Source organism: Camelus bactrianus, chromosome 6, assembly GCF_048773025.1.
Source record: "Camelus bactrianus isolate YW-2024 breed Bactrian camel chromosome 6, ASM4877302v1, whole genome shotgun sequence".
NCBI classification, from domain to species: Eukaryota; Metazoa; Chordata; class Mammalia; order Artiodactyla; family Camelidae; genus Camelus; species Camelus bactrianus.
The window spans coordinates 5,102,325-5,117,220 of record NC_133544.1 but is presented as its reverse complement, the minus strand read 5'-3'; positions in this window follow the sequence as shown (position 1 = coordinate 5,117,220).

The following is a 14,896-nucleotide window of genomic DNA, read 5'->3' as shown; positions in this document are numbered from 1 at the left end:
GTCTCAACCAATATTTCCCAAGCACCCCTTCTGTGCCAAACAGAGTTACATGGCTGCTCTCAGGGGTCCATCTCCATCCCCTCCAGCACCCCCATCACATGTGGAGCAGTTAGAACCCAGGAGGTGCCCCTAAGCGTTGACTGCTCTCACCAGCTGAACAGTCAAAGGCAAGGCACACCTCCCAGCAGCCTTGGAGATAGACAGCCTGGCTCCAGAGCCCAGCTCCGGTCACACCCCTAACTGGCCGGGTGGCCTTGGGTGGGTCACTTAATCCCCTCTATGTCATGGAGACGATAGGGGTGGCTGCCTGGGGGAGCTGAGAGCAAGGACAAGTGTGGCAGCTCCCGGCATGGCCCCTGGCACCCAGTACATGCTTCTGACGGCCATATGGGCCCCTCACTGGGGTGGGTGGGGCCATTCCCAGGGAGAGAATATGCAGGCATTCTGGGGTCCCAGGCTGGGGCCAGGGTCTCGAAGACTGACCAAGTCCCCAGAGGTGCAACGGTTTCTCAGGCAACACTCTGAGGATGCCGGGAGAGGCCCGGGCAGGGGAGGGCAATGCCCAGATTTATCCACCAATCCCGCCGGCTCCTGGGCCTGCAGCCCATTCTTATCTGCCCGGCCCAGCATGGGGGGGTGGCTGGGCCTGCCGGGGCGGGACGCTGTCTGGGGACTGGACGCGGAGCAGGGCCGGCAGCCGCAAGCCCCACCAGGTGGGTGACAGCCTCCGAGGGCTCCGAGCCTCCCTGCGGGCTGTGGCCGGCTGCCCACCCATCTCCTGCAGCATGTCGGACGGCGAGGGCCCCTCGGCCGGTGAGTGGCAGCGCTATATTTACCCGTCGCAGCTCCGGTGCAGAGCCAAGTCCGCTGGTCACCGAGGGCACTGGCCCCCCACAGGCTGCAGGCAGCTGTGGGGCTGGACCCCCTTCTTCCTAGCCTGATGCCTGGGGGGGACTGTGCTCCTGGAGGGGAGAGCGTGTCTTTCAGCTAACATGGGCCGCACTCCGGCTTCCCCACAGGGCCTGAGCAGGAAGCTGTGGCTGCTGCGAACCCCTCCCGGCTGTCAGCGGGGCGTCTGGAGCTGACCCACAGCAGGGGCCAGGGCCGCGGCTGGACCCCTGGGCGGGCTCAGGGTGCCAGCCTCTGGAACCGCATGCAAACGAGTGTGTGCGAACATTTACCTGGCAGCGGGGGGCTGGGGGAACCCACGGCTCCCATCAGACTCTCCCAAGGTCTGAGACCTCTAGGGAGTTCTGAGCTTCTGGTCAGCCAGCATGAGGCAGGCCCCTCAGGGGCCCCCAAATCCTCTAGGTTGGAGATGGCCAGGGATGTAGGCAGGCGGACGGGCAGTCAGATACTGGGTCTATGGAAGGGTTATGGGGGAACCGGTGCCAGTGTCCCTGGCTGGTGGCCCCTGGCTCCATCCAGTTGAAGACAAGTTCTGATGTGGACGTCTCCCCAAACCTGCCTTGGGTGAGACGGGGGCTGGAGACAGTTTAATCCGGGGGTACTTCAGGCTGCCCAGTTTCAAATCACAATTCCTTCACTTACAAGTTGTGTGACCTTGGGCAAGTGTCTTAAGCGTGTCCAGGTGAGAAAGGATACAGTGGTAATTGTACCTAACCCGCAGGTGGTTGTGAGGATTGAATGCGATGACGCGTGACAGTGTCTGCAGGTGCCTGATGTGTTGTGAGTCCTCAGTGGTGTCTTTGCAGAAACAGCACGCCGGGGTCCTGGGCAGGAGTGCAGAGGCCTATGGGCCGGTACGTCCCTGCCTGGCCCCCTCTGGCCGGGCCTCCTCACCTGAGCCACTGCATGCCTGTGGCCCTCGGATTCCTTACCCATCAAACACCGCCGTGGAGAATCTCGGGCATGTGACGCTTCCCTGGAGGGCCTCGGGGTGGGTTGTGGGCAACAACAGTGTGGCCCCACCCTGCATGGTGTCTGATGGACAGCTCCAGTGCCTGGGCCTGGCCGAGTCAGATTTGGAACAGCGTGTGTGTGTGTGTGTGTCTGTGTCTGTGTGTGTGTGTTGGAGAGGGGGGTACCAACAAAACTGGCTTGACCTCATCCTCTTCTGCTGGGCGCCAGCGGTGCTGGCTGCCAGGAATTGTCTGCCGTGGCTGTGAAGGAGCCAGCATGGGGGGGTGGGGAGGGGCAGACAGGCCCTTTCTGGCTGGCTCTGCCCACACCTGACACGAACCCGGAATAGCTCTCTCCCTTCACCAGGGACATGGCCCTGCTTTTAGCAGCTTGTAAAACCACCCGTGTGGGGATGGGTATTTCAGGAAGGCCAGGACAATATTTAGCCCGTTGGGGCAATGGAATGGGCTTCGAGTGTGTGTGTGTGTGCGCGCGCGCGTATGTTTGTGTGGCCTGGAGGCTGGGAGGAGACATAGCCTTCACTTTCAGGTTTAGAAGGTCAGCTGGGTTAGAGGCACCATCCTGGCTCTGCCCACCCTGGCTGGGCGGGCTTCTCTGGGCAAGCTTGGCTTCCCGCCTACAGAATATCATCTGATGGTCTTTGGTCCCTGATGTGCAGGGCTTGCGATCATACCTGGTCAGCAGGAGCGAAGACAGGGCCTGGATGCACAGGTGTATGTCTGTTCATTGGCGCAGGGAGGGGGTCCTCCTAGAGCATGTTGTCTGAAATTGAAGTCTTTCTGGGATTCCTATGGTGCGGCAGTGACTGGGCCCAGGAGACTGCTGTGACATATTTCTACCTGTTTTCGGTCACCCATCTCTGGGCTCGTGTTGACAGTGGGAAGGTTCTCAGCAGCCCACCCATGACCAGGGTGACCTCGGGTGGAGGGCACTGTGCCTCAGTTTCCTCATCTGTTAAATGGGGACAATAATAGGACATTAGCTCTTCAAGTCCCAGTGAGGATTAGTAACTGAAGCATGTAACAGACTGAAAGTAATGCTGCACTCACTGTTAGCAGCTGTAGCTGTTGCTTTTATTATTCAACCCATAAATGAGCTGTGACTCAGAAAGGAAAATGAGGGGTCAAACTGTTTGCTGTGTCTTGTGTCCTGGCCACTGTGGACACACTGTCTGTTTAATGCCTGGAGGCAGGTAGCATGAACTCCACTGAATAACAGAAACTGAAGCTCAAAGAGGCAAACAGACTTGTCCAAGGTCACCCAGCTGGTAAATGTCAGAGCTGGGATTTGAGCCCAGCTTCCGGGACCCTGTTTATACAGAACCCAGATCAGGTGCCCCTTCCAGGAAGTTCCACCCTTCTCACCCCTGGGGTGGGGAGACTGGCCATCTTGTAGGTCTCTTTGGGTCTCCTCTGAGCAGTGATCCTTCTCATTTTGGAAACAGTTCACTCGACATGGCCTCCAATAATCTGGAGGCTCTAAAAAAATGTGGTACCTTGTTAGGGTGTCAGGGAAGTTCCACAGCGCAGGAGCGCAGTGGCAGGTGGTCGGCTCCAGGATCTGTGGCCCTGTGCCAGGGCTGGGGAGCCTGCAGGCCAGGGTTACCAGGAGTCAGCATCGTATTTATAGCAGGAACTCGCCCGCACCAAGAACTGCCAGCCTGCGCACCACATCCAGCGGAGGTGCTTCCCTTACAGCCGCCTGGATTCCAGACCTGGCTCTGCCCCTGGGAGCGGCGGAGGGTTGGCCGGTGACTTCTTCACTGAGGCTCGGCGTCCTCGTCTGTGAAATGTGGCCTCGCCACGCTCCTCGCTGGGCCTGGGGACAGTGTCTGTAAGTGCTGGCACACGCCGGGAAGGAGGGGCTCCTTATATCCTGGGTCTCTTGACTATCTTTTCCTGCCTTTGACCTTGTGGTGCCGTTTGCCTCTTGGCAGAACTCCACAGGATGAGAATCCCTCCTCTGTGCTGTCAGTTCTCCGCCCGCTCCATGTTTGGGAAAGTTTCCAGCAAAGCAGTTTTACAATTCCAAGCACCAAAGAATAGGCTGTTGTATTCTCAGCAGAGCATCGAAGGCAGGTCCATCTGAGCGCAGGGTTCGAATCCCTGGCTCTGCCACTCCCTGGCTCTGTGGTCTTGGGCAAGTCACTTAACCTCTCTGAGCCTCGGTGACAGGTAGACATGTGCCTTGCCCTGGAGGGTGTGGTGAGGGTGGACACCCCTAACCTGAGTAAGTGCTCAGCCAGCAGAGGGACCTCCTTTCTCCTCCTGTAAACCCTCCCACCAAGCCTGCTGCCCCCAGGGACTGCAGTCACACTGTACAGTGGGAAGTAGTTTTTCCGGGGGGAGAGCGGTGGAGTGGTGACTGACACTGGGGTGGGCCACCCCCTTCTCACTCAGCTCCTCCTGGCATCAGAGCCCAGAGAGAGCCCCAGCTGCCCGCCTCCCAAGCCCATGGCGGCCCCCTGCCAGGGTGTGGAGTGGTCTCCACCTCCCTCCGTGTCCTGGCCTGGGCTTTGCTCTCCTTTATGGTTGTCAGCCAACCTCAGGGCCTGGGTCTGTGGCGAGCATCTCTGTGAGGAGATAGAAGCAAAAAGTTTAATTATTTAGGTGCTGTTCTTGGAGAAGAAGTATCTCCTCCCAGGAGAGGTGGGCTTGGCCCCTCAACCTCAGCGTCTCTCTGCATGGCTCCCCTCCTCTCAGTGAGGCTGTCCCCCTTCCCCCCAGATAGGTGACTGGCTTCCGTTTTCTTGGACAAGAGGAAGCCAGCGAAGCCTCGAGCCAAGGAGATGCCTGGATTGCTCAGGCAGGGGGTGGAGGGACAGAAGAGAGACTCTGGAGGCCAAGAGGCCCTGGGGGGGAGACTGGTGAGATGGTCCTAAGGAGAGAGGGTGAGGCCCACTCAGGGGTGGGGGGGATTGGAGACTGTTGAGAGTGGGGAGGCTGAGGCCTGATGCTGCCTCCCCTGTTGGGAAGGTTCAGAGGACAGAGCTCATCTCCAAGGGACTGGAGCGGGGTGGGTGACCTGGCAAAGCCCCAGGCGTCGGTCTGTGCACCACGTTGGAGCAGATGGAGAATGATTCCAGAGTCAGGCAGATCCTTCCCCTCTGACCCTCCTTGGCTCTTCTGTGAGTGGAGGTGACACCACCACCCGGTGGGGCGGTGCTGTGGGGATTCGGTGAGATGCCTTCAAACTGCTGTGAACGGTGGGCGGGGAGGCGTGGGCGGCAGCCGCTGGTCCTCAGGAATGAACCTTTAAACCGTGGCCGCAGGTGTCCAGGTCCCTGTGCTAGTGACTGCAGGAAGGGCTTGACCTGAGGAGCAGCGCAGGAGGCGGGGCTCGGGGGCGCACATGGGACAGTTCCCGTGCATGACGGTTCAGGCCACGTTCCTCATCCACAATCCCCACCATGGGCCCCCATGTTACGGACGGGGGGGGGGGACCAGAGGCCCAGGAGAGGGTGAGGCGAGCTCGGCATCACCAGAGGGAGGGATGAGCCGGAACTCAACACCGGTGCCCAGGCTTCCCCTCCTCTCTCCTGCTCAAAGCCGGCCCATCGTCCAGGCTTGTTGGGCGCTGCCTCCTCCAGGGACCCTTCCCAGAATCTGCAGCCCCGGCAACCCTGCACCCTTGGAGCGCCCTCCCCGGTCTGCTCCTCTTGTTCAGAAACAGCTTGTCTGGTGCCAGCCTAGACACCCCGTCCCATTCACAGGTTGCTGGGTGTCGGGAGAGGCGTTGGGAGCTCGCTGCTGTGTGGGCCGGGACAAGGCTCCTTCCCTTTCTGGTGTCAGGGAGGTTTTTTTTCTGTTTGCATCCACCCTTGTAGAATCCTACAGGTGATCACACAGCTCTGCACATGTGCCCTGAGTTCTGACATCAGGCAGGGCTCAGCGACCCAGCTCTGGGCCAGCCCTGGTCCCATCTGCCTGGGAATTTCTGAGCAGCAAATCAATAAATCCACACGGCTCGAGTCCTCACTCCAGCGCCTCACGTACCCTTGGGGGCTTTTACACTTATGACGAGAAATACAGCTTAGAAGCTGTTGGGAATTCAACCTGGAAATGAAAGTTAGCCACTTCTGTTCGAGTATTGGGTCCATTCTAACCCGCGTTCTTGAGACAGCAAGATACATTTAAAATATTTTTAATTATATTTTTTAAATGACACAAAGCTGTTGGTGTTTGCAACCATTTATCTGTTTTTTTTTTTTCTTGAAACTATGCAGTCAAAATAAAATACAGAAACTGGTGGAGGGGGAACAGACTCACGGATGTAGAGAAGGAGCTGGTGGTTGCCAGTGGCCAGGGGCGGATGGAGGTGGAGGATTGAGACGTACAGACTATCAGGTGTAGAATGAGCTGCAGGGATGTGCTGTGCAGCACGCGGAGCGTAGCCAATGTTTTATAACAACTATGAACAGGGTGTAACCTTTGAAGGCTGTGAATTACTGTGCTGCATACCTGTAGCATATGGTGTTGTACATCAACTATGCTTCAGTTTAAAAAACATGACACTGTAAAATGAATACATAAATAAATTTTTTTAAGTTTTATTAAAAAATACAGAAACTGGTGGCTGAGATGGGCCAAAAATATCCGTAATCATCCATAACTATTGATTTCAAATTTTTGCATTGATTGAAACAGCCCCTTTGGGTTTGTACTGACTGTAACCCTCAGGACGGGCTTGGTATGCTGTGATAAAAAGAAATCTCAGTGGCTTAAAGCGACTAGGTGCGTTGCTCACTCATGCAAAGTCCGTTGCGAGTCTGGGTACCTCTCCAGGGCAGGTGGCCTACATGGGGGCTCAGTGGGTGGGATGCTTCCTTAGGGACCCGTGCTTCCCGCGCCGTGAGGCAGGTGAAGGAGAGGTGGAGACATCACCCTGGCAGTGAAATGCTCCCACCTGGAAGTGACCAATTGTGCGGCTGCCAGCACTTCATTGGCTGAGGCAAGTCACATAGCCACACCTAATGGCAGGAGGGCAGGTCAGGTTAGTACCCAAATTTGTAATATCTGCCCCCCATTAACTTTTTTCCCTGTTGACTTTTTTTTTTTTAAGTAGTCCATTTTAATTATGAAATGTTCAGAGCATATTGTGTGTGCTGTGGTCAGCAAGCATCTGAAATGCAGATCCTGAGTCCTTCCAAAATGCAAATCGCAAAGCCAGAGGCAAGATTTTTCAAAATGTGTTCTCTTCCACAGACTTGAACTTGCATTTAAAAGTCCAAAAATCAATTTCTGAAAGGTGTGGTCACAACACCAGCAAGAAAGTTATAACACGAGAAACATTAGCTGCTTCTTGCCAAAAGGCTCTTTTGATTTATTATTTACTAAGGCACAAAAGAGGGAGTTGGGAAGGCTAGTTCATCAGCCTGTTTAATCATCGAGATCTGGAGAGAAAAAAATGAGACATGAGTTTAGAAGGAAATGGATGTGGACACATACGGGGAAGTAAACACTGAGAGTCCTTAACGTTCCCCATCCCTCTCATAGAGACACTGTTCCCTTCTTTTTATGACGCCACTAGATAAAAGTGACATCAGTTTAGTAACAGGCTTTCCCATCTGACTTTCAATAGTGTGTAGCGAAGTGAATTTAAATAAAAATGTGCAGCCTAGCAGAGGGTTGTGGCAATGAACAGCACATGTGGTTTTGTACAGAGAGATCAGACCTGGTTTAAAAAATGTTTGCCTGTGAGTCTTTCTGTTTTGAAAATAAGTTCATTTGTGTCATTTTTTTTAGATTCTACATGTAAGTGATGTTATATGGTATTTGTCTTTCTCTTTCTGGCTCAGTTCACTGAGTATGATCATCTCACAACATTGTAAATCAGTTATACTTCATTTTAAAAAAACCTATGCAGAAAATTATAATGTTTGCAAACACTGGAGGTGGTCTCTGAGCCCTGCCCTAAGAGTTGGTGATACTGACCAAATTGCTGGGCATAAAACTGGAGTTTGGGGTTGTTGGGTTCCGCACTGAGACTCAGACAGTCCTGCAGTTCTGGGCCCCATATTTTCAACTTCGAAGCCAAACTGTTTAGAGAACTCTCTACCGAGTTTAAACACATTTCTAGGAATCCCGCCTCATTTATTTCGGGTGGAAAAACACGTCAAAGCCCTGGTGCAGTTCAGAAAACACCCTGCCTGCTGCGTCTTGCGGAAGGGGCGAGCTTGCGGTCTGGGTGGGCACTCTGATTCAGCCAGTGCTGTCAAGCACGTCCTCTGTGCACGTGCCCTGCCGGGCCCTGCGATGTGAGGGGAGAGCTGGGTCTCCTCTCGCCGGACTTGCCTTCATCTACCCGCTTCAGTTTTCTTGTCCGTAGGGTTAACAGACTCAAGTTACTAGAGCAGGAAATGAGAATGTATACAGCAGGCATTCAATAAATGCCAACTCCCCTTCTCCTAGGTCCTTTCACACACCTAATTCCTCATGACTCTCCTTATAACCTTAGGTGGTGAACACTGTTGTTCCATTTCACCGATAAGCAAACTGAGGTTGGGAGAGAATTGAGTGACTTGTCCCACAGCACATAGTGAGTCACTGGGAGAGATGGCACGGGGATGCAGGTGTGCTGGCCCCAACCTGGGTCTTCTCTTTCACACTGAGCAGCCTCGCAGCCTGAAAAGGGCCAGAGAGCTTCAGTCCTTCCCAAAGAAGGGCCGTGGATCAGGGAGCTGGCTTGGGAGAAGGGCTTTGACTAGGAGCCAAGACAGTAGATGCGATTCGCTCTGAATTTCCTTGGAAGGCAGGGGTATGCCAGTGAGGGCACTGGGGTTAGAGCCTGGATGCTTGGCCCTGAGCTGGGTCCCAACACTAAAGCACTCAGTGACCTCCAGCAAGTCCTTCGCCCTTTCTGGAGAGGTTCCCATCAGAACCTGGGCCCAGGAATGTTACATCAGACAATCAGTTCTTTTTGCTGTAGCAGAATCTTAGGATGCTGGGGGAGCCTCCTCTGGAGCAGGTCTCTGTCTGTTCGGTGACTGTCAGCCAAGCGTGGGCCCCTGGCTCTGCCCCAGGCCTGGAGTGGGCTCAGCCGCACCGGTGGCAGGGGGGCCCTCCGCACAGCCCAGGGCTACACTTCATCCCCGAACTGCTACTGGCAGGTGGCCTGGCACCTTCATGCCGAGGAAGTGTGGCTGAGGCTGGAACAGAGCCTGCAGCCCCACCCCTTGGGCAGCCCGTGCCCCAGGCCTCCCCAGCTCCTCCCGGAGGGAGAGGCACCAGTGGCCTCGTGCTCCAGTTTATTGAGCTGGGTGCCTGCTCTGGTTGGCTCCCTCCCAGCTGCGATTGCTACCACATGCTTGTCACAGCTCTGTGAGGGACATGTCCCCATCTCACAGGCTGGACACCAGTGGGTGATGAACGATCACTGAGTGGAACCTGGGATCCCACCCCAGCCGGTGCTCCTTCCTGACTTCAGGGGGCTCTGTACTGTGACCAGGAGGAAATCTAGCACTCAGTGCTGGGGGAGGCAGGCATGGGAGGGCCTTGCAAAAAAGCCCCATCCCTCAGCCCCATGGACCTTCTTCCCTTTTCTTTCCATCTTGAAACTTGTTGAGTTTCAATCAATGGCCCCAGTCCAGGAGGGGAGGTCTATAAAGAGATGCCACCAGGACTGGCCATCATGAGACGGTGCAAGTCCTCCGATCAGCATGCTCACGGATGCACCTGGCAGGAGGAGGGTCTGAAGCCAGGGTTCCCCTGGCCCTGGGAGTCTGGCGGAGGCCTTAACCCACAGCAGCAGAAGAGCATGTTGCTCAGATCGTGCGTGGTTCCCGGGCTCCCGAGTCTGTCCTGAAGCTGGGGGGTCAGCTGGGGGGTCAGCCACCCGGGGGAGTGGATCTTGAGCTCCTCTGAGACCCACAGGGAGGCAAGAGGGAATAGCTAGTCACGGTCAAGGCTGCAGGCTCTGTGGAGAGTCCTGGGTTCCAGTCTTGACTGACACTTTTTTTTTGTAACAGCCTCATTGAGATGTAATTCACATACCACACAACTCACACATTTAAAGTGAGTTATGCAACCACCACCACAATCAATTGTAGAACCTTTTCATCACCCTGTCCAAAGAAACCCCCAACCCGTTGGCAGTCAACCCCCAGCCCCTGGCAGCCGCTACACTACTTTCTGGTTCTGTAGATTTGTCTCTTCTGGACATTTCATGTGAATGAAATCCTGTAATGCGTGGCCTTTTGTGGCTGGCGCTGTCACTCGTTGTAACATTTTTAGGTTCGTTCCCGTTGCGGTATGTATCAGTACTTCATTCTTTTTTGTGGCCAAAGAGTCTTCCATTGTGTGGATATAGATCACATTTTATTTATCCATTTATCGGTTGATGAATATTTAGCTAGTTTCTACTTCGTGGCTATTGTGAATATGTTGCCATAAATGCTAGGGCACATGTTTCTCTGTGAACATAGGTTTTCATCTCTCTTGGATTGTTACACCCCCTGGAGTGGACGAGCTGGATCATACGGTAACTCCATGTCTAACTTTTTGAAAAACGGCCAGACTGTTTTCCAAAGAGGCTGCATCATTTTATACTCCCACCAGCAGTGTATGAGGGCTCCCATTTCCCCACATCCTCACCCATGCTCGTTGTGATCGTTTTATTCCAGCCATCCTAGTGGGTGTGACGTGGGGTCTCACTGTGGTTTTGATTTGCTTTCCCCTAATGGTGTTAAGCATCTTTTCACATGCTTGTTGGCCATTACCGCTCGGCTCTGAGACCTCACACCTCAGTTTCCTCGTCTATAAAATGGGGCTAATGGCAGCACCTTCCTCACAGGCTGTGGTGAGGATTCAGTGAGATAACTCTAGGGTCCCGGTGCAGAGTGGCTGCCAGCAAACGTTTACTGCTTGAAGCTGCAGGCGGGGCTCAGAGCCCCTCCTCTGAGGGCTGGTGTGAAGGAGGGACCCGGAGAAAGCTGGAAATCTAGAGGCTTCTGCAAGTTCCAAAGAGAGGGACAAAGATCATCAGAGAAGGTGCTGACAGACCCTGGCCCAGCCCTGGGTGACTTCTTCCCCAGCTTTGAAGCTCTGCTGAGCTGGGCAGGCCAAGTGACCTGGCTGTGTCTACACAGCCCGGTGAAATGCAGACGAGGCGGGTGTCCAGACCACATGCACAGTGAAGACAAGTCCGGCCCGTCAACTGGGTCTCTGGGGAGGGGCACCTGTGGGCTTTCTTGCTGTGAGTTATTTGGCCTCCTCCCCTTGGCTGCTCCCGAGGTGGGTGATGTTGCCTTTCCTGGACTTGCAAGTTTGCGTCTGTTGATAGAGAGCTCTGGAAATAAGCCAAGAGCATCCTCCCATGAGGTTGGGCGAGAGCCTGGGGCCTGGCAGAGGTGCTGATGGTCAGGCCGATTGTGTCGCCGTAATCTGAGCCAGGAGATGGGCGGGAGGTGAGGGAACACAGTCGGCTCATCATGGGTGGAAAACAAATCCGCTTCCGGACCGCAGCTCCTTAGGCCCCAGAGGGAACAATCATGTTCTACCCGGAGCCCACCCTGATGACCCTGGATCTTCAGCTGAGTCTCTAAACTGGGAAAGGTGGGTCATATCAGAGAGGGACTCCAGGCCCGGGGCTGCAGCGGGAAGGTGTCCCAGGTTCTTCTCTCATCCTGTCACTGGGTCCACAGGCTGGGGTGGTGTAGCAGGTGGGAAGCAGGGATGGGGCGTGGCTGGGAATCAGGCAGGCTGAGACTGGCACGAGAGCCCTGCCACCTGGTGCTGCATGGTCTTTGCAAGTCATATCATCTCTAGGTCTTTGTTTCCTTGTGTGCGAAACAAGGCTGATGATACCTTATAGGATGGCTGCTTAGCAGGAATGAGATTGACCATGCAGAGCTGGGAGGCTCTATCAGACAGAAGCAGAACTGTTGGTCTATGCATGTGGCTTACCAGGAAAGGCTCTCAGGAGGAAGCAGTGGAGGAGGGAGGGAAGCAGGATAGGGTTTCAGTGAAGTCAGGCTTTCTTCTGTTCACTGTCCATGCACTCCAGTGCAGGCAGGGACCATGCTTTCTTTGTCTGCAGCCGATCAGTAAACGTTTGTTGAGTGACTGATTGATTACATTCTGCTGTCGCCTCCACTTCTGTGCCTGGTCACCCAGGACCTTCCCCATAGCCAGATCCTGTGGGAGCTCCAGAGGACAGACTGCACCACAGAGTCTGAGACAAGAGGCCCAGTTTTTGTATGCCAGCCCCAGGGAGTCAGGGCAGCTTCAACCCCCAAGGACCCAGCTAGCTTCTTACCTCGTCTCCCACTCCTCCTGCTCCTGTGCATTTCCTGTGGGGTCAGAAGGGCCCTGATTCCACTGGAGAAGAATCTATCCCTGGCCTCTCCCCATTTCTGGTGGTTCCAGGCGCCCCTGACTTGTGGCCGCATCACTCTCACCTCTCCTTCCATGGCCAAATTGCCCCCTCCTCTGTGCATCAGATTTCTGTCTGCTTCCCTCTTGTAAGTACTCTCGGGATGGCATTTAGGGCCCACATGGATAACCCAGGATAATCTCCCCATCCTGAGATCCTTAATTTCACCACACCTGCAAAGACCCTTTTTCCAAATACGGTGACATGCAAAGGGTCCAGGCATTCGGGCCTAATACCTTTGGGGACCACCCTTCAGTCCACTCTAGGCACCAGCACAGGATTCCTCAGAGAAGCTTGCAGCCTCCCAGGGCTCCGGTGGGGAATCCAGGGAAATGGCCCGAGGGTCTCGGATGTCCCCAGTGGCTTTGCCCCGAAGGAGAGCCAGCAACCTCCTTGCCCGTGTCCCCTGCCCTTCTCTCTCCTTCCTGGGCTCCCCCTGCCCTCACCCTCTCCTCTCTGTGCCCTCCAGGCTTTCTCTCGATAGTTTTTGGACTTAGAAATCCTTTTAATCTTTCTGTGAAAAATGGATCCAAGTCTGTTCTCTCTAGAAGGACTCAGTCTGGGCCGAGTATTCCAGTAAGCCATGGCCTCTGTGTAGGCTGTGACCTCTGCCCTCCCTGCCAGGGAATGGCCACCAAGGGTCCCACAGCAGCTTGGGGTGACCAGGCGAGGAGTCAGCCTGCTTGGACGCTGGTACTTGGCTCAGAGAAGATGCCGGACACCTGCTTTCCGGCACCCCTGCTTTCCATCTTCTGGGCCTCAGTTTCCCTAGTCTGTGAAACGAACCAGTCTGGAGCCAGTATCTCTAAAGACCTTCTGAAGCACCAAGATCTATGAAGGAGAATTTAAAAAAAATAAAATAAAAAGGTGAGGTGGGAGGTACAGCTCAGTGGTAGAGCGTGTGCTTGGCATGAAGGAGGTCCTGGGTTCACCTCCAGTGCCTCTGATAAGGGGGAAAAAAAAGAAACTATGCAAGCCATTGTTCACTTAGTCGCCAATTATGTCCTAAGCACCTGCTGTTGTTCAAGCCACTGTTGGGTCCTGGGGGCACAGGGGCTGATCTGTCATAGCTAGACAGGGAGACATGTGCTGTGACTCAAGAGTTATGAGGCAGGGAAGGCTTCGTGGAGGAGGTGACCCTGAGCCAGGTCTTGAGGGACAAGTGGGAGGTGGGAGGTGGCAAGGGAAGGTCCTCCAGGTCTGAGAGCAGCAGGAATGGCTCAGAGGTGTGAGAGAGCATGGCCGTCCTGCGCCCGGAAGCAGCTGAGCCTCCAGGGTGCTGGAGACAGCCTGGCACATGGGTCCTCCTATTGTAAAGCGAGTCCTCAAACCCGCTGCATGGAAGGTCCTGGGTGACCCAGCACAGAGGCAGAGGCAGCAGCAGCCGCAGCATTTGGTGGGTCAGTCATTCAACAAACATTTACTGATTAGCTGCAAAGAATGCTGGACACTGACACTGGAGTGTTCAGACAATGAGCAAAGTAAATAATCCAAGGATGTACACTGGTGATGAGGGGGATAAGGGTGGAGGGTAGTGAATCAGGGAAGAGAGAGAGCAGCGCTTTGGAGAGAGGCTGGGAAAGGTCCTTCTAAGAAGGTGACAGTTGAGGAGAACCTGAGGACCTGTTGGAGGGTGAGCCCTGGGAATATCTGAGGGAAGGGAGTTCCTGGCAGAAGAAGCAGCAGGGGCAAAGGCCCTGAGGTGGGGGTGCCTGGTCTTTCCAAAGAACACCAGTGAGGTCAGTTTGGGCAGAGGGAACAGGGGAGTGGAGGGAGGTGAGCCCAGAGAAGAGGGGGCAGGAAGGTCACGAAGGGCCCTTTTGCAGCCCTAGGGAGGCCCTCGGCTTTGACCCTCAGTGAGACGGGCGCCACGCAGGGGTTTAGAGCAGAGGAGGGGTGAGACCTCACTTGGGTTTTACAAGCAAGTGGGGACGCTAATTTCCAGTGATTCTGAGCATCGGAAGACAAGGGGTGTCAAACCCAAGGCCTTCTGCCAGCCCCTGCTGGAGTCGTCAATCACAGCGTCCCAGATGGATAGGCTCCAGGGGCGTTCCCGAAGGACTCAGCAAGTGGCTAATGTTTAAAATGCCATCAGCTGGTTTCAGTCCCAGCGCGCTGGGAGCTTGGAGTCCTCCGCCTGGAGACAGCGCAGGCAGCGCAGCCCCCGGGGGAGGCATTTTATGTGTCCAGAAAGACACTCCAAGTTCCAAGTCCTTGTCCTGGGACTCCGCCACGACACACACACAGAGTCCACACGTGCACAGGCACTCACTGCTAACTCCTGGGATCAGCACTGGGGCTGCCGGAAAGCAAGCAGGTGTCCAATTCAACTTGAATTTCAGATCAACAAGAAATCATTTTTTAGTGCACGTACAACCCCCATATTGCTCCTTTTAAGGGGGGTAATTAGGTTTATTTATGTTAATGGAGGCACTGGGGACTGAACCCAGGACCTCATGCATGCTGAGCACGCGCTCTACCGCTGAGGTACACCTTCCCCCACGATATTGCTCCTTTTTGGCAACTAAAGCATCCTCCCAGGAACACCTCCCATGATGACGGGTCTGCATCCTCCGGGCTCACAGAGCTGAGGACTGAGCTGGCCTGGACCTTCACCCTGGCACATCCCTGAGCCCTGTGG